Source organism: Mus pahari, chromosome 1 (genome assembly GCF_900095145.1).
Source record: "Mus pahari chromosome 1, PAHARI_EIJ_v1.1, whole genome shotgun sequence".
Taxonomy (NCBI): domain Eukaryota; kingdom Metazoa; phylum Chordata; class Mammalia; order Rodentia; family Muridae; genus Mus; species Mus pahari.
Window position 1 is genome coordinate 63,847,545 of NC_034590.1, and position 22,982 is coordinate 63,870,526.

At 44.8% G+C, this 22,982-nt stretch overlaps 1 protein-coding gene across 2 annotated transcripts in view; it reads left to right on the forward strand.

The window, feature by feature from the left end:
• Positions 1-22,982, forward strand: part of Rab30 (RAB30, member RAS oncogene family) — an 88,320-nt gene that overhangs the window by 14,527 nt on the left and 50,811 nt on the right. The window contains exon 1 of one of the 2 annotated variants that reach the window (XM_021198343.2): positions 20,715-21,110. The exons of the other annotated variant lie outside the window; for it this stretch is intronic. The gene's annotated coding sequence lies outside the window, so the exon portion shown is untranslated. Of the gene's footprint in view, positions 1-20,714; positions 21,111-22,982 lie in introns of those variants that run through there. 2 annotated transcript variants of the gene reach the window in all.

The window sequence follows — 22,982 nt, forward strand, 5'->3', positions numbered from 1 at the left end:
AGAGGAGAGGAGAGGAGAGGAGAGGAGAGGAGAGGAAGTCTCCACCTCTTGGAGCTGTAGATTTTGTTTTGTTTTGTTTTGTTTTGTTTTGTTGTTTTTGAGACAGGGTCTCATGATGTAGCTAGCCTTTCTTGGCTTGCCTAGGACTTCCTACGTAGATCAGGCTAGTCTTGAACTTATGGCCGCCTCTGCCTCTGCCATGCCTAGATGGATTATTTCTGTAGGACTTCATTCCGTTTTGACCGTTACCTACAAAAAGTTTGTCTACTTTTTGCTTTTATAGTTATGGCTAAGACATGATTGTATGTGCAATAAACCATATTTATTATAACTTTATAATGTTGAACACATTTAAAAAGTTTATGATATTCCAACCACTGCACTGACTAGATAAATTATTGCCATTTAATTTTGACAAAAATCTAAAGAGGATGCTTTATGTCCTAGAGCTTCAGTGAAATGCTTAAAATCATTTGATAGTCTTGATTTCTGCTGCTAGACCTGTTTTGTACTAGTCAAATGGTTGATTATATAAATTGTTAAGATGATACATTTTAGATCGGCTGTACCTTCCTATGATTAAAACCAACCAACCAACCAGCAAATACATAACATACTGTGTCTTAGTACATTTGACCGGCTATAACAAACTTACTGAAGCTGGGAAATTTACAAACGATAAAAGTAAATTTCTTTAATATGTTCCTTTAAAAAAGGTATATGTCTTTAACCCCAGGACTTGAGAGGCAAAAGCAGGCAGATCTGTGAGTATGAGTCTAGCCTGGTCCACAGTAGAAGTTCCAGTATTGCCAGGGCTACATGAGAAAACCTGAAAAAATAGTATTTTTATCTTTTTTTTTTTTAGTATTTTTATTATTATTTTTATTATTCGCTTTCCTTCTGTCACCGCTATCAGGTGTTGAGATTGCACACCTAGCAATACAAGTTTATTTTGAAGGCGCTACAGGCTGGGAGGACAAGGTAAGGCACAGGCAGGCATCCACTGGTAGCTGCTTTATTTTTAAGCAATACAAGTTTATTTTGAAGGCTCTACAGGCTGGGAGGACAAGGTAAGGCACAGGCAGGCATCCACTGGTAGCTGCTTTCTGACCCCAGGATGCTGTGTATTCCCATTCCGTGTCTTCATATGCCAGGGGAGGAACTTGCTCTTCAGGGACTTTTGAAAAGATTTATTTATTCTTATTTTTTAAATTATGTATGTGTGTGCATGCCTGTTGGGTATGGCTGTGTAAGTCCCCTTGGCCCAAGGACACCAAAAGACATTGTTAGATCCCCTGGAACTGGAGTTACATGTGATTGTGAGGTGCCTAGCATGGGTGTTAGAGCCTGAATTCAGAGCCATTAAGTGCTCTTAATTACTGAGCCATCTCTCCAACCCCTTCATGTACATTTCTAGGTCACTAATGCGTTTATGAGATCACATGGTTGAATCAGTCATTAATACTCTTAACCCTGTCTGCACTTCAACTGCAGTTTCAATGTGAATTTTGGAGGGGACGTGGCCATTCAGACTGTAGGATGCTTCACTGTGTAGTGCAAAGTGACCCTTGAGACAAGGAAGGACTGGTGAGGTCACATGGATTAGAGATGCTTTCCTCCTTCTCTGTATTAGTCACTTTCTGTTATGGTGCTAGAACACTGTTACCAAGGCAACTATAGAAGAGTTAGTTCACTTTAGCTTAGGGTACCTGAGGACTAGAGTCCCAGTGGCAGGGACAGCATATAATAAGGCAGCAGGTATAGCAGCTGGGACAAAAAGCTGAGGACACACATCCTTTACCAAAAGCTTGTGGCAGAGAGTGAACTAGACGTGGCATGGGGCTTTAACCTCTCATAGCCCACCCTCAGTGATGTACTCCTTCCAGCAAGACCACACACCTTAAACCTCCCCTAGTAGTACCTCCAACTGGGGAGTCCAAGTGTTCAAATATCTGAGCCTGCAGGGGGCATTTTCATTCAAATCATTATGTCCCATGACAGGGTAAGTCTGGCTAGGCAATAGAGGCTGGGTAGTTTTTGTGTGCTAGGAGGACAGTTGGGAGGGCAACTCAGAGGAAGGGAACAGTGAGTAGTGTTGTTAGGGGTTGAAGAGCACCTTTAATTAAGATCTAACTCTACCAAGGAAGCAGTCTCCAATTACATGCCATCTATAATCATAGGTAACTGTGCCACCTTCCAGGTTGGCAGAGAGTTAAAAGCAAAGTCTAAACCAGGTTTGTGATGTTGTGCTATGCTGGACAGGGACTCAGTCATGATTCACCCAGGACATGTTTGTTTAGCACATAGTGTTGATACTTTACTAGGCACTTTACGTATGTTGGCAGATTTCATAGCCCCAACGACTTGGGAGCTATTAATAGCCCGGTTAACAGATGCAGAAATTATGACTCAGATGAAGTAACTTTGCTAGAGGTCACATGACTGGCAGGTGGCAGGAACAAGATGATACCTGGAGCCCACGTATCCAGTAAACCACGTGGCCCCTCTCTGGGTTAAGTGTGAGTTGATGGCTGCCTTTGAACTCAGTCACAATGGCAGGTGACTGCCACCACTCGTCATCTTCTTGCTACTGTTGAGGGTACCATGGTTGAGTTATCTGACATCTTTGAGACTCAGTTTCTACATCAATGAACAGATGATGGTCAATGATGTGTATTAGATCAGATCATTTCTAGTTGTTGGTCTCAGTGAACAATTTCTACCATCTGGTAAAGGGTACTATGGTTTGAATGTTGATGTCCCATTACTTCTAATTCATTAACCAAACATTACTATCTGCTATACTACCAGCTACTATAGATACTAGCAATTGAGATTTGGTAGAACCTTGCCCATAGACTGTTTGAGTCTAGCAGAAGAGACACATCATACCCTTTGGTCTGAGGGCCAACACTGGTGTATACAAAGGACCTGTGAACACAGAGGACAGGCACCAAACTCTTTTTTGGATAGGAGGATGTTTGGAAGAAATGACCCTGCAGACCAGGAGGATGACATGGGAGACCACAGACTCTCACTCTTCTTGTCGTTTTCATAGTACATATTTAATAAGCCCTGGTAAACCCTAAGCTCCCTTTTGTCTTGTGTTCAGTCCAGTTGAATTTGGCAGTTAAATGCAAGTATTGGGAATGCAGAGATAGCTCTGTGGGTAAGAGAACTCAGAGTGGAGACAGGCAGAGCCCAGCAGCTTCAGGTTCAGTGAGAGACCCTGTCTCAAAAAGTAAGGTGGAGGGGCTGGAGAGATGGCTCCGCGGTTAAGAGCACTGACTGCTCTTCCAAAGGTCCTGAGTTCAAATCCCAGCAACCACATGGTGGCTCACAACCATCCGTAATGAGATCTGATGTCCTCGGTGTACTTACATATAATAAATAAATAAATCTTAAAAAAGAAAAAAAAAAGTAAGGTGGAAAGTGAGAGGACCACTGTCGTCTTCCCTGGGGCAGGCATGTGTATATGCAGACCTGAAGACACAAGTGCACATACCACACAGACACACACACAAAGGGTAGGTGTCTACAAAGTGTTTCTCTTGTACTGGAGAAAGCTTATAAAGTTGGAGAGAGATATGGTGGTTTCACTATTCTGAAAGGAATTAGTAGGCTTGGAGCCGATTAGTAAGAGGCCCAAAGGGCTCAGAGTTATTTGAGATGTTCACAACTAAAGTCGCAGATGGTTGTGTTTCATAGAAGTTAATGAGATGGCCAAGATCCTGGGTAGATTTCATGATCCTGTCATACAGAGAACTGGTGAAGTACTAAGAATTACTGAATATTGGAATTCTGATATGGAAGGAGTACGGTGGAAGCTGGTGGCGGGGTTGCGACGTGGATAGTCAGTTTCTAAGATTTATTAAGTAGCTACTAAGCCAGGCCAAATACTGGGTTACAGTATTTTTTTTTTAAAGCATTTACTTACTTAAATTTCAAAGAGGCTTATTTTATTTTTATTTTATGTGTATGAGTGCTTTGTCTGAATGCATGCAAGTATATATACCACGTGTGTGTCTTGTGTCCTTGGAGGCCAGAAGAGGTGATGGATCCTGTGGGACTGGAGTTCCAGACAGTTGTATGTTCCTGTGTGGATGCTGACAAGGGAACCTCAGGTCCGCTGAAAGATCAGCATGTGCTTTTAATCACTGAGCCATTTCCCAGCCCTATGTATGTGCACGCTTGCTGGAGTTTCAAGTAGTTGTGAGCTGCCGGATGTGGGTGCTGGGAACTGAACCTGGATCAAGAGCAGCAACACGTGCTCTTAGCCATTGACCCCTCTCTCAGCCCCCATGCTCTTTCTTTACATTTTTATTTTCCCTACAGTCCTGTAAAACACACTCCGTTTCTTCTCCCTTTCCAGGTACAGAACCTGAGGCTAACAGGAGACTGAGAAGTAGTTCACAGCCAAGTTTATCCAAGTCTTTGTTCTTCTATTCTGTGCTTCTTCAGGGACCTAAACTTTGTGTTTCTCAAGGAAGTAAGCTGACACATGAGCCCCCCTTCACCCAGGGAGCCTAAGAGAGCAATGATAGTTCTATGATATCGGTTCTTGGAGTTTGCTAACGTGCTGAAGCAAAGGGACTGCTCCTCCTGTTTTCTGTGTTACCTTCTGAGGTGGTAGGACATCAGCTCCTGAGGGTCAATTGCTCTCACTAACTCATTAATAGCTTTTTTTGCCTCTCCCAGTTAATATTTGCCAGTTAGTGTTTTAGAATGGGTTCATTAAAATCACCGGAGAGAATGCTCACCAAGGCCAGGTAGGCGTAATGATAGGATCCTGACTCTTTCTCTAAGGGTAATTTCCATGGATTCTCCAGATCTCGTCTCCTTGTCCTCTGAGACCTTGAACAAAATTCTGGCTGGATCACACGGAGATGTCAGGACTTCCGGTCCTTGGATACTTCTTTCCTCTCAGGATCCTTAGTGGGCCTGCTATCTAGTCAGGGAACGTTTTCCCAGCAGGCTTTGGAGAGAAGCCACACATCTATCATAGGACTTTTAAGCCCTCTAGAAAGTTCTGACGTGTGGCTTTATGAGACATTGAAACCCAACTGCCAGCATGTTGATGAACTGTGAGGGTTGCCTGTGCTCGAGTCTTCTGCAGTGTGAGCTGGGGTGAAGTGGACAGAGGATCAGCATTCAGGAGGTTGGAGCCAAGACTTGGCTCAAGTCACTAAACCTCGGGCTGTGGCCATAAACCTGCCTGGGTGATTTCCTACTGTGAGTGAGGGCTGATGAATAACCCCAGGTTTATTTGGTTGCTCTGGAAGTCAGAAAAGCCACCACGTCGTGTCAAAGGGCTTACTAAAAGGCCTATGGAATGTATTATACTGGGCTACCATGCTTTTTGTTGCAGACCTAATTTGGCTCCTTGAGAGATCATTCTGGAGCCTTCCTAGCATGCTTCCTCTGTCACCCCTGGCCCTAGTGCTATCATTGGCCAGGATGGCTTTTCTGGCATCACTCTCCTGTGTATTTGTAACCTTCTCATTAATTGACCTATAAACGCTGCCAAGCTCTGGTGACTCTTTGCAAACATTGCTTGGGCTCTGACACTCACACCCAGGACTGTTTCCCTCTGTCTCATGACTCAAATTCTTGGAGTTGCGTCTGGATGCCTTTCCTGGTAAGATCTGGGACAGCAGCGGAGGCTACTTATGGTTAGTGAGCTTTACCATGCTTGCCAAATTCTGGATGATAGCTCCTGAGGGCATCGAGAGAAGGAGATGCTGAGGCAGGGCTGCTACAGCTTCATGTACGCTCCTAAGATGAAGAGGATGTAGAAAAGGGCAGCTTGCAATGGTGAGCTTAAAGCTAGGAGGCCCTGAAAACAGGAAAGGGTCCTTGTGTGTCAGTACCATCTTCAGTTGGAATTGTCGCCTTGTTCTGAGGAAATGTTTAGGTATTCCCAAGACATTTGGGGATTGTCGTATATTTCGATTTCTTTGGCACTTCAGATGCTTGCTATTTATCTTGCCTGGCTGTCAGAACACGCAAAGCTGTAAGTGAAAGAACCTAACTCTTACTTGAGCAAAGAGGGAACCTTTTTCTCCCCCAAGAAAGGACACTGAAGTATTATAGCTCTGTCTGAAGAATTGGCTGAAACTAGGATGTATTAGAGAAGTTAATTATGGAACAGCCCCGTGTTAACCAGGTAAACCTAGTAGTTCTGACTAGTCCGCCTTCAAAGTTTAAGGGGGCCAGGCCCCTTCTTTCTTGTGTCCTCTCCAAATTCTGAGTTTTTCCTCTCTGAATGTGATGTTAGAGAAGATCCCCCATGGAAGATTTTGATGAGCAAGGGGTGGGAATGTTATCTTTCTTGTGTTCATGAGAGTCAGTACAGTCAATGTGTGGTTTCTGACTAAAGAGTGCTAAAAATATGACTTGTATGCCTAAGAAGGGGGGACAGTGTGTTGGTTGGTCACCTAAGTTACACTGGGCTCTCCCAGCTGTCAAGATTCTGTTCCCTTTCTTTGTTTCTCTCTTGTGTGGCAAGAATCAAAGCTATTGAGTTCCCCGCTTTATTTGTAGGATTGCAGAAAGTTGAGTGCAATATAAGTAATCATTCCAGTTCCTTTAAATCTCACTATTGTTATGAGCAAAGGACTGACCTATACTCTGATTGGGTCTTGATAGAATGTCTCTGAGAGTAATGATTGGCCTAGAAAGTCAAAGTGATTTAGCATCAATGTACCTAGTGGGAGCCCTATTTTGCTCTTAAAGAAGAGAGAATAACAGATAGTCAAGTAGGACAACAGCCAACCAGGAGTTAGGTCCAGCTTCTTCCTTTATTTCTACTCTTGTAGAAAAGCCAGTGCAATGTTACAGTTGCCTTTTCAACCTCCCTTACCAAAGTGCACCACATAAGTTTACTTCACTGAGTGTATGGATACCATGATTTTCAACATGCACTCCTATTTTATATATACCTGAGAAAGACAAAATCAGGTAGGGTGGCATTCGAACCTATGACGTCATCATCTGTTGTGCAGATGTCATCTGTTGTGGAATGTATCCTAATTTCCAAGCAGATGGTATTTATCCTACAACAAAGCTCTACAATTCCATCCCTTGGACCATTGCTCATCATTTTTTCCATTCATTTACCTATTTACAAAACATTTGTGCATCAGAGAACAGTGTATTAGCACTCAGCTGCCTCTCCTCCCTTCCCTTACCATTTCCTCTTTTAGAATGTTTTCTTTAAATTGTATGTGTCTGGGTGTTTTTCCTGCATGTTTGTGTGTGCATCACTTATGTTCCTGTGGAGGCCAGAAGATGGTGTCAGATGATTGTGAGCCACCATGTGAGTGTCGGGAATAATATCCCTGTCCTCTGTAAGAGCAGCCAGTGCTTTTACCCCACTGAGCATGCCTCCAGCCCCACGAGACTCCTCTTATTAGTCTTACAGTGTTAGTTTTCTTTTTCTTTCACTGTCTGTCTGTCTGTCTCTCTCTTTCAATGTTAATTCCTCTAACAAAAGCTTGGTGAGCCAGGTCAGTTATGAAGACAAAGCTTCATATAGCTTGCAGTTTGGGAGCCTGAAAGTGCAAGAGCAAGGCACAGGCTCTTCCCCAGGATCCAGAGGTTGATGACAGTTGTGGATGCTGTCAGAGAGAGAGCACATGGTGAACAGAAGTCAGAGAGAGACTGGGATCCCACTCAAGCTTTTATACAACGTGTTCTCATGAGTCTCACTCCAGAAGGCCAGCATTCTCTTCTGAGGATGGCTGCTTCCGCCACCTTTAGCTTTTCTATTTGTCCCCAGCCGTCTTTTTTGTTGCTTTGTTTTTGTTTTGTTTGGTTGCTTTTGGGTTTTTGAGACAGTCTCACTACTGTAGCTTGTCTGTCCTGGGACTCATTATGCAGACCAGACTGGACTGGAACTCACCAAGATCTGCCTGCTTCGGCATCCTAGGATTAAAGGTTTATTCCACTAATCTGCCTGTGGCCCCACCTTAGCCTGGGACTAAGCATCTAACAGGGACCTTTAGGATGAGGCCATCTGAAGCCCAGAGTTCTCTTATCTCCTCTCCCATTTTCACCCTACTATTGTGAAGCACCCACTATGTGTCATGCATTCTGTTAGACACTAAGGACTCAGGAAGAAGCAAGATGGGGTCCTTATTCCCTAGCGACAGTCATGAGGTAGTAAGGTTGTATGTGTGGGGAGACCATTCTGTAAACAAATGAGCTGGGACAGGTTACAGTTCCTACTATTTGTCTACAGAGTGCCTGGGCCTCCAAAGCAGGGGAAGGACCAGTTTTGAATGGAAGATTGAGAATGGCTACACTATGCTTATTGTTAAAATGATTGTAGGTTTTTTTGTTTTTTGTTTTTTGATTGTTTGTTTGTTTGTTTGTTTCCGAGACAGGGTTTCTCTATGTAGCCCTGGCTGTCCTGGAACTCAACTTTGTAGACCAGGCTGGCCTCGAACTCAGAAATCCGCCTGCCTCTGCCTCCCAAGTGCTGGGCTTAAAGGTGTGCGCCACCACACCCAGCTCCCCTCTGCATTTCTCAATCTGTTTTCTTACAGAATCCCAGACCTCCAGCTCAGGGATAGCATCTCCCACAATGGGTTGGGCCCTCCCATGCCAGTCACTAAGAAAATACTGTGGCGATGTGCTGAAGGTGATACCCAGAGTGGGGCTCTCCCTTCTCATAGAGGAGGGAAGGGGAATGAGAGGAGGATCCGCGTGAGTGGGTACTGGGAGCAGAGGGGGCTGATATTGGCATATAAAGTGAATAACCAAACAAATAAGTAAAATACTATATAGGCCTGTCTTATGGTTCTTATGGAGGCATTTTTATAATTGAGGTCCCATCCTCTCAGATGACTTTAGCTTGTGTCAGGTTGATACAAAACTATCCAGCACAGACTCTGTCTTAAAAGTAAGATGGAAAAACAATCGAGGAAGACACCCAATAGCAACATCTGGCACACATGTTAACAAATACATACGTAAACTCATGTGCGCACAAGTGTGAACATAAACACACACATGCAAGAGTCTTTTCAGCTGAGTGACATTTTGTTTTGTTTTGTTTTGTTTCTGGCCCCAATGAGTTCTGTAGATCACATGCTCCAGCAGGCATAAAGGAGAAGCAGAAAAGGGCCATGTGCAGAACTCGTGCGCACTGTGTCCCAGCCTCGGGGAATGCACTTTGGAGAGCGTGTGGGTGAGGCTATTTGGGATAAGGTCAGGGATCAGTGAAAATGCCTCACAAAGCCAGAGCTCCAGGGCCCAAACAGTTGAGGGATCCTTATTCCTCAAGCCAAGGATGTTGATGAGGTTGGACCCATTTTAGAAAAACCACAAAGAAAACAAAAAATGACTCTGGTGATAAATATGTTTTGTGGAGGTATCAGAGACCCACACGGAGGGCCAGTGTCTGATCTTTCTGTTCTGGCTACTAGAACATGCCTACCTAATGAGTCAGAAACAAAACCCAAGTCTTTGTTATTCTCTCTTTAGGCTTCTGAAAAGACTGGGTAGGAACACTGAGACAGGATTTTTGTCAGTTCCTTCAGGTCAGCTTGTCCAGAGCAGGGTACTTAGCAAGGGTAGCTGTTAGGGGAGAGATGGTTAAGGTGTGTGAATCTACCTTGCATTTGGGCACAGGAGCACTTAAGGGAGATGAGACATCTCTGGTCCTCTGGGAGAGGGATTCCTTATTTTTAAAACATTTTTAGTTTATGTGTGTATGCACTACATACATGCCTGGTGCTTGCAGAAGCCAGAACACCTTGGATCTCCTGAAATTGGAGTTACAGATGGTTGTGAGCCACCATGTGGGTGTTGAGAATTGAACCCCCAGTCCTCTGAAGGAGCAGCCAACCAGGAACTTCTTTAGAAAAGAGCAGAAGTGTGTGTGTGTGTGTGTGTGTGTGTGTGTGTGTGTGTATGTGTGTGTATGTTTCTAGACCAACTTTGTGATTACTTAATAGAAATTTGACAGCGAAAGAGAAGCTTGATTGACAGGGGTAAGCACCCCTACCCTTTTCAGAATTTGTAAGTTTACAAGTAGAAGAAGAGCAAGAGAAAGAGAGTAAAGCTATTTTTCGAACTCAGCAAAAATTTTATGCTGTGCAGTGATTTATCAGTGTGCAGAGGAGGCACGTTAAAAGACTAATTGCCGGCTGTTTATTCTGGAAAACTGTGTAGTTGGAGTCGGGGCAGGGAGCTTTATTTCCTCTTACCTTGTTCACACTTCCATTAGTGTTAATAGGATCATATATCCCAGGCTTTCCTTGGCTCGCTGCCCTGACATAAATGGTTGAATTCCTTGTTTTGGTATTATATATTCTTAACACCAACAGGGAGAAATAGAAACAGAATGTCGTGAGCTGAGTTATTTTATGTGCTTTGTGGTAGACAGGATTTATTCACTGTGGTCCATGACTGTTAGGATGATCTGTTCAGATGATCTGTATCCTTGGGAGCTTTATAATTTGCCCGAGGTGGGTCATTCCTGGGATGCTTTCGTACATTTTTTTATTTAACAGAATAACGTGATTCTTGATCCTGGTTGCCTGGGTCCTTACTGTTGTCTGTGTTATCAGTAGCTCTCTGGGTTTGTTGTTCTCACTGTGGACTCTCTGAAGACATTTATCAGGAAATCTTTTGGTACACATTGACCCAACTTACTGGGGGGGGGGGGAGGATTTAATTCTTGAAGTGTTGCCTCAGAGACCATTTAGCCAATTAAACAAATAGCAGCTGAACCTCTGTTGTGTTTCTAGGCTTGACTCCGTGTATAAGGTCCGAGTCAGATGGGGATGTAAGGAAATCTGTCTGGATCAGAGTGCTAGGTACTAAGGAAGCTTAGGTGATTGAATCCAGGGCTTAGCTGGCACATTCTGCAAAAAGCCAGAAATTAAATGTAATGGTCATTGGGGACTGCATATGGTATCCAGTGTGTATGGTATCTTTCTAATTTCTAGCAGCTGTAAGCTGTCATTCCAAGCTAGGTGTGCAAGCAACAGTTTGAGCCCCGATCTAATAGATTTCTCTCATCTTACCATGAGTGAGAAGAGTATCCTGGCCTCCTCCTTACTCACTGTCACAGAGTTAATGACTAACAGAGTGGGGCTGGTGACATATCATAAAGCCACCTGTGCTGAGGCACTTTGCAGATCTCTCCAGAGAGAATGTGACTCCTAGTTGGGAAAACAAATTGTGTCTAGCCCATATCCAGGTACTCTATTTAGGGTTGAGGATGTAAATCAAGTATACCAAAATCTCAGCTGTGGATCAGTGTCCCTGGTATTGCATGTGGATAAGAAGACAAAGTGGAAAGGGGCCTGCACAGATGAGTAACGAACGAGTGGTGATGCACCCGACGGCACTCCTGCCTGCATCCTTTCCCTTCCTCCCACACTTAAGTTTGAGAAGCCGCTCCTCAACCCCAAGGACGGGAGCAGATGCTTAGCTTCTCCTGCAGCTGCTGCTCTGTTTGGGGGCGCCTCATCTGTGCAGGTGTAGATAATGAGGCTAAGGAACTAAGATGAAAAAATGATTCAGCCGTCCCCCCTCCCCCAGAATTGTTCATTTGACAGTTGCTTCTTAGCACTAGTTTATTTGAGCAGTGACATTAAGACGTGCAACCATGCAAGTGAGATCATCTTCTAATATTGTAAACATTGACAGGATTTGGGGATCACTAAACTGTCTCTCCTCTCATGTAACAGATAAGAGCACAGGGTCGGGATGCTGTGTACCTCATTTTGAAGAGTTCCAGGGTGAGAATCATATATAATTAATAATTGTAGACTTATCTAAAGTTCACTGTGGCTTGCAGAGTAATACACATTATCTATTTAAATTCTAACAGTAGCTCAATGTGATTGGTGTGATTTCCATTCCTGTATAGTAGCTGAGGAAGTTAAATCTGGAGAGATTAAGTAAAAATTGCCCAAGATAGTTCTACTTGGTTAGTGGTAGAGTCAGGATTCACGCTCAGCCCAAGGGCAGTCTGTGCTTAGAATCATTCGCTCCAGCTTGGCTAAGTGTTTGTGTGTACTCTGCTTCACCTTCTCTGTTAGTCTGTGGGACCCTGTGGGCAGGGACCATGTCCCCTTCATCAGTATTATCTCATTCTGGCCATCAGCGTACAGTTTACCCAGCCATGTATGGGTAAGTGTGCTAGCAAGTCTATATTTCTTTCCATGGTTGATATTCCTTGTGACAAGGAGATAAGGACTCAGTGGTTGAGCCAGACCCATGTCCAAGTCTTCTCGTGTCTAGTCTTTTCATGAGGCAGAAACATGAGCATGTAGACATGGGCCAGAAAAGCTGATGACTCCGCCACTGTCTTTACTGTGGTCCTGATACTTACTTACTTGTACATTTATTTTGATACGATCTCACTCCGTGGAAGAGGCTGGCCTCAAACTCGCTGGCTTCCTGCCTGGTTGTCTGGAGTGTTAGGATGACAAACCTGCACTGCTCTGCCCCATGCTTTCCGAACATTTACGAGAGAGAGAGAGAGAGAGAGAGAGAGAGAGAGAGAGAGAGAGAGAGAGAGAGAGAGAGAGAGAGCGAGAGCGCACAGTGAGCTCTACTGAGCATCAAAGGTTCCTTGAAGGCGTGACAGCCTGGCTGGTGCCTCTGAACCTGATGAAGTTTGTGTGGGCAGCTGGGAGGTTCTCTGTGCGAGTGTGGGAGGTTTACCTTTTGCATAGCCATTTAAAAGATGTGATTTCAAACTATATTCTGAGGCATCCTGGGGTTTGTGGGCCAGAGAACTAAGGAATTCTGCAAGAAAAATCAGACATGGATTTTTACCCTATGCCAAATAAGGCCAAAAACAAATACCCTTGCAACATAATTGATTTAGTTCTGTGAAGCTCCTTAAACAATTCATATTGCATCCATATATTTTTGATATATATTTCTGATTTTAGTTCACAAATAGGTGCAGCCAGCTCATTAAATGCACAGGATCTTGCAATGCCTTCCTTTCTCCTACTTATAAAAGTTGAATGCTTTATGTGATGGGTTGAATATGTCCTGCATGGCCTTGGTGACATGGTTCCTGCCTCTGGGACAGGACCAGCTATGAGTGTCCCTGGCTGCCATGGGCATAAGGCTTGTTTGTATAATAATGTACATATTTTTATGCTCCTCTGAGGAACATCCTCCCTGTTAATGTTAAGGACTCCATGACAATCCCAGATACTGCGTGAGTCTGGGAGCCAAAGGTGTGGCTATGTCTCAGCAAAATGGTAACTGCTGAGACCTTCAGGACAGCCCTCAAGGCGGTGGGAAAGGAACTCTTAAAAACACGAATTCGAAAATATATAATCTCTCAAATACGCAAAAATATAAGGATGCAATATGAATTGTTTAAGGAGCTTCCCAGATCTAAAGGAACAATGGCAGCTACACTATGATCCGGCTTGTCAGAAAGATACAAAGGCAGTCAGATTCCTGAGTTCAAGGTCAGCCTGGGACACAGCCAGTTCAGGTCCAGGTATGGTAGATATGGTAACTTCAGGATGGGGTCCCTCCAAGGTAGTTTACAGGCTGTGCTTTAACAGAGACAGGCAGATCTCTGAATTCTTTTGCAATGTTAAAAGAAAATGTGTGCTTGCTGTCTCCTAAGAATTAAGGGGCTGGGATTACAGGATGCTGATTCCTAGGGTAATCAAAAGGGAACCTGGAGTAAATAACTGATCTGTAAATAAGAAACAGGGCTTTTGGTCTGCATGAGATGAACTAGCAAGAAAGTGATAGCAGTTTTTTAGAATTTTTCTTGAGCGAGAGCTGAGCTGTCTGGATATCATCTCTAGAGAGTGAAAACAGCTTTTTAAGAATTTTTTCTAATAGGATTTCTGATTTTAGTTGGAAAATCCATGGAGAGCAAGCACAGCTCTTTTAGAAGTTTTTGTAGCTCTTCAGGAATTTTTTTCTAACAGGATTCTGACTTGGTCAGAATTACTGTTAGAATTTTTCTAACAGTATTTCTGACTTGGTTGGAAGATCCAAGAATTTTTTTTCATAGCAGCTTTTCTGACTATTGTCAGAAAACCCATGAGCTATCCAGAGAACCTTTTAGAATTTTTACTAGCAAAGAGCTGTCTCAACAGTTTTTAGAATTGCAAGAAGAAGCTGTCTAGAGCAGAGCAGAGCAGAGCAGAACAGAACAGACACACACACACACACACACACACACACACACACACACACAGAGAGAGAGAGAGAGAGAGAGAGAGAGAGAGAGAAAGACAGACAGACAGACAGACAGACAGAGACAGACAGAGGGACAGAGCAACCGACCAACTTGGACCCTCAATCTGACTTCGAGTCATTTGTTTTTGCTGCCCCCAAACACCACTCTCTCAGGAATCCCTCTCCAAGCTGAGGCTGGGCCTTGGCAGCTTGGCCCATGGGCAAGTGGCACTATTTGGAGCTGTGGCCTTGTTGGAGGAAGTGTCACTGTGTAGGCAGGCTTTGAGGGCTCCGAGTGTGGAGAGAACCTTCTCCTGGCTGCCTGGGAAAGTGTCTCTTGCTGCTGCCTTTGAATCAAGATATGCAACTGTCCAGCACCATGTCTGCCTGCACGCTGCCAGGCTTCCTGCCATGATAATAATGGACTGAACTCTGAAACTGTAAGCCAGCCCTAATGCTTTCCTTGATAAGAGTTGCTTTGGTTAAGGTGTCTCTTCACAGCAGTAAAACCCTAATTAAGACACTTTACTCACCTGACAATGGTAATACACATTTTCAGATACTAAAATATATAAATGGTAATATATAGTTAAAACATGTTTACTAGTTCTTTGAGAATTTCTTACAGTGTATTTTGTTCATTTCCATCCTCACTACCTCATCCACTCTACTTTGTGTGTCTTTTTAACAAAATTTAACAAGACTGATTTGTGATACCCAAGTATTCTTGAATGTGTGGCCTCCTGCTGGAATATGGTTGGCGTCACGGCAGGAGCATGGTGGAACCCAGGCAGACATGATGCCAGAAGAAGCATCTGAGAGTTCTCTGTCTGGATTGGAGGCAGGCAGCAGGAAGGGAAAGATCGTGGGCTTCCCCTGAAGCCCACCTCCTGTGACCTGCTTCCTCCAACAAGGTCACACTCCCAATCCCTGTCAAGTAGTGCCACCCCCTAATGATCAACTATTCAAATATATGTGCCTGGGGGGGGGGCATTTCTATTTAAATCACCACACTCTCCCTATGCCAGAAGCTAAAAATTGCCAATAGCTCCTTTGTGCTCAACTTCTCCCACCATGCCAGGCTTTGGTCTGGCTTGGGTTTGTACATACTTTCTGCATGCTATTGCAACTACTGTGAGTTCATATGTGCAGTTACCACGTTACCGATTGCTTGTAGTCGTCCACCTGTCTTAGTTGGAGTTTCTATTGCTGCAACGAAACACCATGAACAAAAAGCAAGTGGGGAGGAAAGGGTTTATTTAGCTTATGCTTCCATACTGCTGTTTATCATGAAGGACGTAGGTAGGATCCTGGAGACAGGAGCTGATCCAGAGGTCAACGGAGGGGTGCTGCTTACTGACTTGCTCCATGTGACTGGCTCAGCCAGCCTGCTTTCTTATAGATCCTGGGACCGTAGCCCAGGGATGGCACAACCTACAATAGGCTGTCCCACCCCTCCCCTGTTCATTACTAAATGAGAACATGCCCTACAGCTGGATCTCATGGAGGCATTTCCTCACCTGAAGCTCCTTCTTCCCTGATGACTCTAGCTTGTGTCAAGTTGACACAAAACCAGCCAGTTTTTCTGTTCCCTCTTCCAAAATGATGATCCCTGAGCCTTAGGAGGTGTGGGAGCAGTGTATGTCCCATTGAGGATTGAACATCCTGCAGCCTTGGCCAGTTGCAGATCTATGTGTTAATCTCCATCTAACCCAAAGCCTTAAAATAGATTTACAGATACTGTTCTAAAAATAACCACCTATCCAGATTACTGTGAAGGATGACACAGAGTTTGTTTGCCTTTCCTTGTTAAGCAGAGGTTCTCTATATGGCCACGGTCCTTGGATTTTGAGTTCACAGCTCTGTATCCTTTGAACTTAAACCCCTGGATCTGTTACTAATTATTTCATATCATTTAAGGATACTCCACATTAAATAAAGGAAGCTTTATTAGGCTGTTGGAGGCAGGGCAGATTTATATTCCATTGTTAAGACTCTTCAGGGACTTCAAGGGGGAAATGGTGTGTGGAATACTCTTATCATTTGTAGGCATTTGGAAAAATCCCTCAAGATAAAGAAATGTGTGAACATTTCTTCTTAAATATAGAATAGCTTGATGGCCTGCCCATGTTTCTTCTCACATCTCATTCAACCCTTCATGATTTTTTGGCTATATGAATAAGAAAAATCTCCTCCATTGATTGTTTCCTATTAACACCTACCTTTAAACATTCCTTAATTATTAACTAATCTTCTGTATAACTGTTTCAATTGGGTTTGAAGAGTTGGCTTAGCAGTTAAGTGTATTTGTTGCTCTTGCAGAGGACCCCGGTTCAGTTCTCAGCACCACATAGCAGCTCATAGCTGTTTGTAACTCCAGTCTCAGGAGATCTTATCCAGTGCCCTTGCCTGACCTCCTTGGGCACCAGGCATGCATGAGGTGCACATAAATACATTCAGGCAAAACACTTATATGCATAAAATAATAAACTATTGTCTATTTGTCTATCTATCTATCTATCTATCTATCTATCTATCTATCTATCTATCTATCTATTCATCCATCCATCCATCCATCCATCCATGCATCCTTCCATCCGTTTATCTACCCATCCTCTTACTATAACTGTAACTGTTCCCTTTGCTCTTCAGCAGCAATAGTAGCTGTCTTCAGTAATAAAGGAAGGGGCTAAGGCTGGTTGGAAAGGATTATGGTCTGTTCCTGCCTGGTGTGTCTTGCTTTTGGAAGAGAAGACTCAGTGTCACCATGGAGATAGCTATGTACTTTTTTTTAAAAAAATCTGTTCGACTTTGTGAATGTATGTGATATATGGGCATGTATATATGTGGTATGTATTGGGCTGTGTGTATGTGTGTATGTATGCATGCTCATGTGCATACATGTACATTTACCACTGTATGTGTGTGTGTGTGTGTGTGTGTGTGTGTGTGTGTGTGTGTGTGTGTAAGTTAGAGAACAACCTTAGGTACTGACCCTTCCCTTTCACCTTTCTGAGACAGGGTCTCTTGTGCACTGCTGTGGATGCCAAGCTAGCTGAGCTTCTCCACTGTCCGTCCTATCATAGGAACACTGGAATTACAGATGTATGATACTGTGTCTGGCTTGACATGAGTTCTTGGAATCTGAACTAAGGTTTTCATACTTGTGTGACAAATAAGTTACCCACTGGGCCGTCTTTATACCTCTGGTCTGTTTGTTTAATATGTTTGTGTATTGAGATAGGGTCTCATTATGTAGCTTTGTGCTGGCCTAGAACTCTATGTAGACCAGACTGGCTTCAAACTCATAGAGATCTGCCTGCCTCTGCCTTCTAAGTACTAGAATTGAAGGTGTGCAGCACCATGTGACACGGAAGTTACCACCATTTACCCAGTTCAAGCCAGAGACCTGTGCATTTGTATTCATCAGCATTCTCATACAAACCACCAGAAGTGTTTTTCAGTCTCACACATTTGCAAATGTAAAATCCATCTCTACTGCCCTCACTGTGGCCCAGACCCCTAATCCTTTCTCTCCTTGTTCCAACTCCTGCCTCTTTTGTGTAGTCTTTCCTCCATACAGCAGCCAGAATTATTTAATATTCCTTTAAAATAAGTCTTTAACTTTGTCCATTACATCTATTTATGTTTGTGTCTACATCTGTATGTGTTTGTGCGTGCACCGCTGTGGATGGGGACAGGGGTCAGGTTGTCAGGTGTCGTGGCGAGTGCTTTAACCCGCAGAGCCAACTCACCGGCCCTAATATCTTTTCAGTTTACTTGTAAGGCCGGCATAGACAAGAATGGTTTTATAATGGCATGATGGCCACGGTTCTCCCCGCCCCCGCCAGGATCCCAGGGATGAGATTTGGGTCCTTGTTATTGCAAAGCAAGTGCTTTGCTGAATGAGCTCCCCCACTCAGTATTATCTCTTTAAAGCATGAATTGAGTCACATCATTTCCCCTATTAAATTTGTTTTTTGTTTTCCGTTGCCCTTAGAATACAATCAAACTGTTTGTCGTGTTTCCCAGGGCCCTGCCTCCTCTGAACCATCCACCGTCCTGTCCTGTCGCACTCAGTCTCTTCTTGTTCCCATGCGCCCCCACCTCTTCCTGCTGTTAGTCCTTGCACTTCCTGTTCCTTCTGCCCACACTCCTCCAACCCCCACCCCCAACTTCCTAAGAGGCTGACTCCTCCTCTTTCAGGTCTTAGCTGGAATCCTCCTTTCTCAGAGAGGCTGGCCTGCATTCTCATCTCATAGCCAGAATGCAAGGGTGTTGAAGTCGTGTTAAAACACATCTGAAGCTAGGCGTGGTAGTGCTTGTCTGTAATCCCAGCATGCAGGAAACTGAGGCAAGAAGGTCCTGAGTTCAAGGCCAGCTTGAATTCTATAACAGGGGCTGAGTGTGGTGGGGCATTCCTGTAATCCCAGTTCAGGAGAATCATGAGTTCAAGGCCAGGGTCAGTTACATAGCAAGTTCTTGGCCAGCATAGCCTCACAAACAAAGTGTGAGGGGGGAGTGAGGGGGTACCCCAAAATCAAAAAAACAAAAAACGGAAAAACAAAAAACCCCCAAACCAATCAAATAAACAGACTAAAAAGCAAGCAAACAAACAAATAAACAAACCAACACCCACAAGTCCGATTTGAACATGAGCTTTAACCCTTTCTGTGGGACTTTAGGCAAATGAAGACTTCTCTGAGCTTCGGTGCTGTCTGCTCACTAGCAAGCCTGTCTGCCTCATAGAATATTCTCCGGGTTAAGACACAGCTGCCTGGCATATGAGTGCTTAGTCTGCCTCAGAGCCACCATGAAGCCTCATTGTCTGTGCATGGAAGAGTTCCTTCAAGTTGCAGCCTGCTTCCTGAAACTGGGTGTTGTGCCTGTGTGTGCCCGGCCCATAAGTGAGGGTGTCATGTTCCTGTGATACGCCCTTCTCAAGAGACACTTGCCTGGCTTGGAAGACGGTTCCAACTTAGTGCATGAGCTGTCAGACTGGGTGGGGCTCAGTATGATCACCTAGGAGTGTCAAGCACAGAGCTTTCCTTGGGGCACAGAACACAGTTCCTGAGAGCTACGTGAGGAAACCTGGCAACACGTAGCTCCTGTCTTGTCAAGATGGATTGGGATGCTCTGTCTAGACAGTCCCTTCCTTTGGGAAATCACAGTTGCTCTAGGTAGAGGTACATGGTCTCCTGGTAAGAATACGAAATGAGCCTGTGTGTGGTTGGGTGGAGGCTGCTGTAAGGTTGTGTGGATTGATGAGGTAGTGTGCAGGAAGAAGCTGGGGGGTTTCTGGCTTCCCCACATGCAGAGACAGGGAGCCCGCGTGCTTGAGAAGGAAGGGGTTAGCGATCAGACTTCCCAGAGCCAGTGGATCTGATTCTGCAGGGTGCAGGGTGCAGGGTACGGGGGGGGGGGGGGGCTGAAGGTAAGCTTAGAATGTACTGGGAAGGAGGCTCCGTGAGACTCGCTTGCTTGGCCTTGATGGCCTAAGCTGTCTCCTTGTGTAGGCTGCAGGAGCTTTAAGGTGGAAATTAGATAGCCTAGGGTTAAGGTCCTGGTGCTAGTTAACATCAAAGCCATAGTTCGTTCATAGTAAAATGGGGATAAAAGTGACTCCTAGCCTATCTAATTGTTCTGACGATTACGTGATAGGATGTCATCTAATAGCTTAGCTTAGTGCCAGGCACATAGCCATGCACAGCTAGTGAACATTCTCTTCTCTCTCCCTCTTCTTTTTATTAGGGGAGGCAGTCCAAGGTGTTTAGTTTGATTCTTTCCCAACTCAGTGATGAGGATTCAACCCAGGGCCTCACAGGCACTAAGACCGGGGTGGGGTATGGGGGGCATAGGGAGGCTCACTCTGGCTCTGTCTGGTATGGAAGCAGACTCACAGCAGCCTGCCTCCCCCAGCTTTCCAATGTTGAGACTACAGATGTGAGCCAACATTCAGGCTTTAGTTTGTGGTCATTCTCTCCGTCTCCTGGGACTCATGGTGGATAGGCTGGCCTCAAATTCACCTTGAACCACTGCTTTCTTGCCTCTCCCCCAAGTGCTAGGATTACAGGCATTTGTCACCCTGCCTGGGTTATGTGATGTTAAGGATCCAGCCCAGGGTTTCCTGCATCCTTGCTAAGGAGTCTACTAGCAGGCTGCATCCCCATCCCAAGCCCCGGAGGTTGTGCTTGCGATGTGCTTTACTGAACTAAACTTTGGTCTTGGTACCCTGAAGAAGTTAACCAACCTCTCCTCTGCATTGGTGTTCTTCTCCATCACACCAAGTTCACAGTTCCCATCTGCATAGAGATGGGGGCAAGCTTGAGAGCAGCATCACTGCAGGCGGCAAGTGCTTCGGATGGTACACTGCCTTTCCCCCTCTGCTTCTCGAGTTTGTGAAATCTGGCCCCTTCCCTTTAAGCTTGTTAAGATTCTCCACTAGCTTTGTATGCAGCTGTGGGCAGCCAGGCAGCTTTGGCAGAAGGAAAGAGGAGCCTTTAAAGAGAAGAAAAACGACTTGTTTCATAATCTGTTGGCACAGATCTGCTGCAGCCACACCCTTTGCTCCTCGGGGTACTGGGTCCTGTTGCAGTCAGCATGTGCCTTGCTCTAACCTAAATAATCCCAGAAAGCAGCTGCTATGAAAGGCGGTACTAAATGCAGAGAGGATTTTTTTTTTTCTCCTCTGCACTCTGGGAGGAAGCTGGCTCAGGGATTCTTAGCTGCAGAAGGAGGGGCATTCGGGCTTGGACTGCAGTCCTGCCTTGCAGCCAGGGGTTTTCTGGTTTTCATTAAAATTCTTGGGCTGTCTTTGGAGATTGCTCCATTGGATAAGACTGTGCTGTAGCTGTGCATGCCGCTCTCTCAGCTTCACCCCCCATCAAATACCAGTGGCCCCGAGGAAGAGGAGAGAATAAAAGGTGGGAGACAGCCTGGCAGAGGGGTTTTGCTCAGGGGTCTGTGGAGGGGGACCCCTAAACTGTAAAGCTTGAGTTTGCTGAGTCCCAGATATAGACAAGACAGCAGACACGGCCAAGCTGGGGATGGGTGGGTTGCGGCTAGCTCTCGAGGGCAAACGGAGATCTCTGTTAATGTTAATGGAATCAGTTCTACCTGATATTTCTTTGAAGGTGTTAATACCTTTGTGTGCCCGAAAGGGTCTGGGTCAGGGTTTGGGCCAGTTCTCTGAGGGTGCCAGACTTTTTTAAATGTTAGTTTCTGGGTGCTAAAGGCATCTCACTTGGGAGGGAACCCCACACCTGGGGAGCTGGATGACCTGTGATTCTACGGTTAACTTACTCCGTGACCTTGTACCAGTTAGGGGCCAACCTGGACTTGGTAGTGTGCTTCTGAGGATTAAAGGAGACAAATTATGTAAAGCTCTTGGCAAATCCTGTATTCTCAACCACCACAGATGATATTATACATCGGGCTAGATTTGACCTGTCACTTCGGCTCGCCAAGCCGTATCCCAGTTCTGTCATCTGAAGCATTTGTTCGGCCTCCCTTCCGGCTTTATGCCATTTATGAATTTGAGGTAAATGAATTCCCTGGGGCAAGATGGAAGTCTTCTTACTGGAAAAACATATGAAAGCCATCTTATTGGGTTTCCCAGGAAGAAGTTTAAGATGTCAGATAGTTCATCATAGGTAACTTAGTGGAAGGAAAGGATTTTTCTTTAATCATTCTTGATGGATAGATTTTTGAGAAATCCATTTTAATTGATCTTGGGAATAAATGTCCTCCAATAATACCCTCAAAAGAGCATCCCCGAGGGGGGCTCATCCGCCTTCTCCTAAACTGCAGTTCTAGGCGTTCTCATTGTAACTTTATCTGTAAATCCTGCGTTTTAGCTTCGGTGGATGGCTCACAAGAAAACCAAGGTAACCTGAAACATAACACAAGACTAAGGAGCACTTTTAGGCTCTAAGATTAAAGTGAAAATGATGTATCCTTCAGTTAATTAGATGGAAATCATTGATTCCCCAGAAACAGCGTTTGTCCCCTCCTCCACAGAAATGGTGACTGGCCTGACTTTGTAGTTATTATTCCCTTCCTTTTCTTGGTGGTTTAACCAGACGTGGTTGTATTATTTAAAATATGCTGTATTGTCTTGTTCTGTTTTTCTTGTTTGCTTGGTTTTTTTTTTTCTTTGTTCTTTGTTTTTTTAACAGAAGCAAGCACAAACCTATTGGGTGTAACCCTGGGTCAGTCTGGTTCTTAGCTCCTGGGGATTGTGGAAGGTTCTAAGGAGAGAAACGTGGAGGATAAGTATGAGGGATACCAGGCTGTGCACTGCCGGGGTATCCGAGGGTTATAACCTGGTCACAGAGTGGACTGCTCTCTTGTTCCTACTTTCCCTGACTTTCCTCCAGCTCTTAGGAGTAGCTCAGAGTCAAATTCCTATAAGTTAAAGTGAGAGCCACCCCTGAACCCAAACAAGCACCGCGGGAGGAGTAGGTGCACAGCTAACCCTCCTTAGAACGGGGAACAAAACACCCATGGAAGGAGTTGCAGAGACAAAGTTTGGAGCTAAGATGAAAGAAAGGATGGACCATCCAGAGACTACCCCACCTGGGGATCCATCCCATCATCAGCCACCAAACCCAAACACAATTGCATACGCCAGCAAGATTTTGCTGAAGGACCCTGATATAGCTGTCTTGTGTGAGGCTATGTCAGTGCCTGGCAAACACAGAAGTGGATGCTCACAGTCATCTATTGGATGGAACACAGGGCCCCCAATGGAGGAGCTAGAGAAAGTACCCAAGGAGCTGAAGGGGTCTGCAACC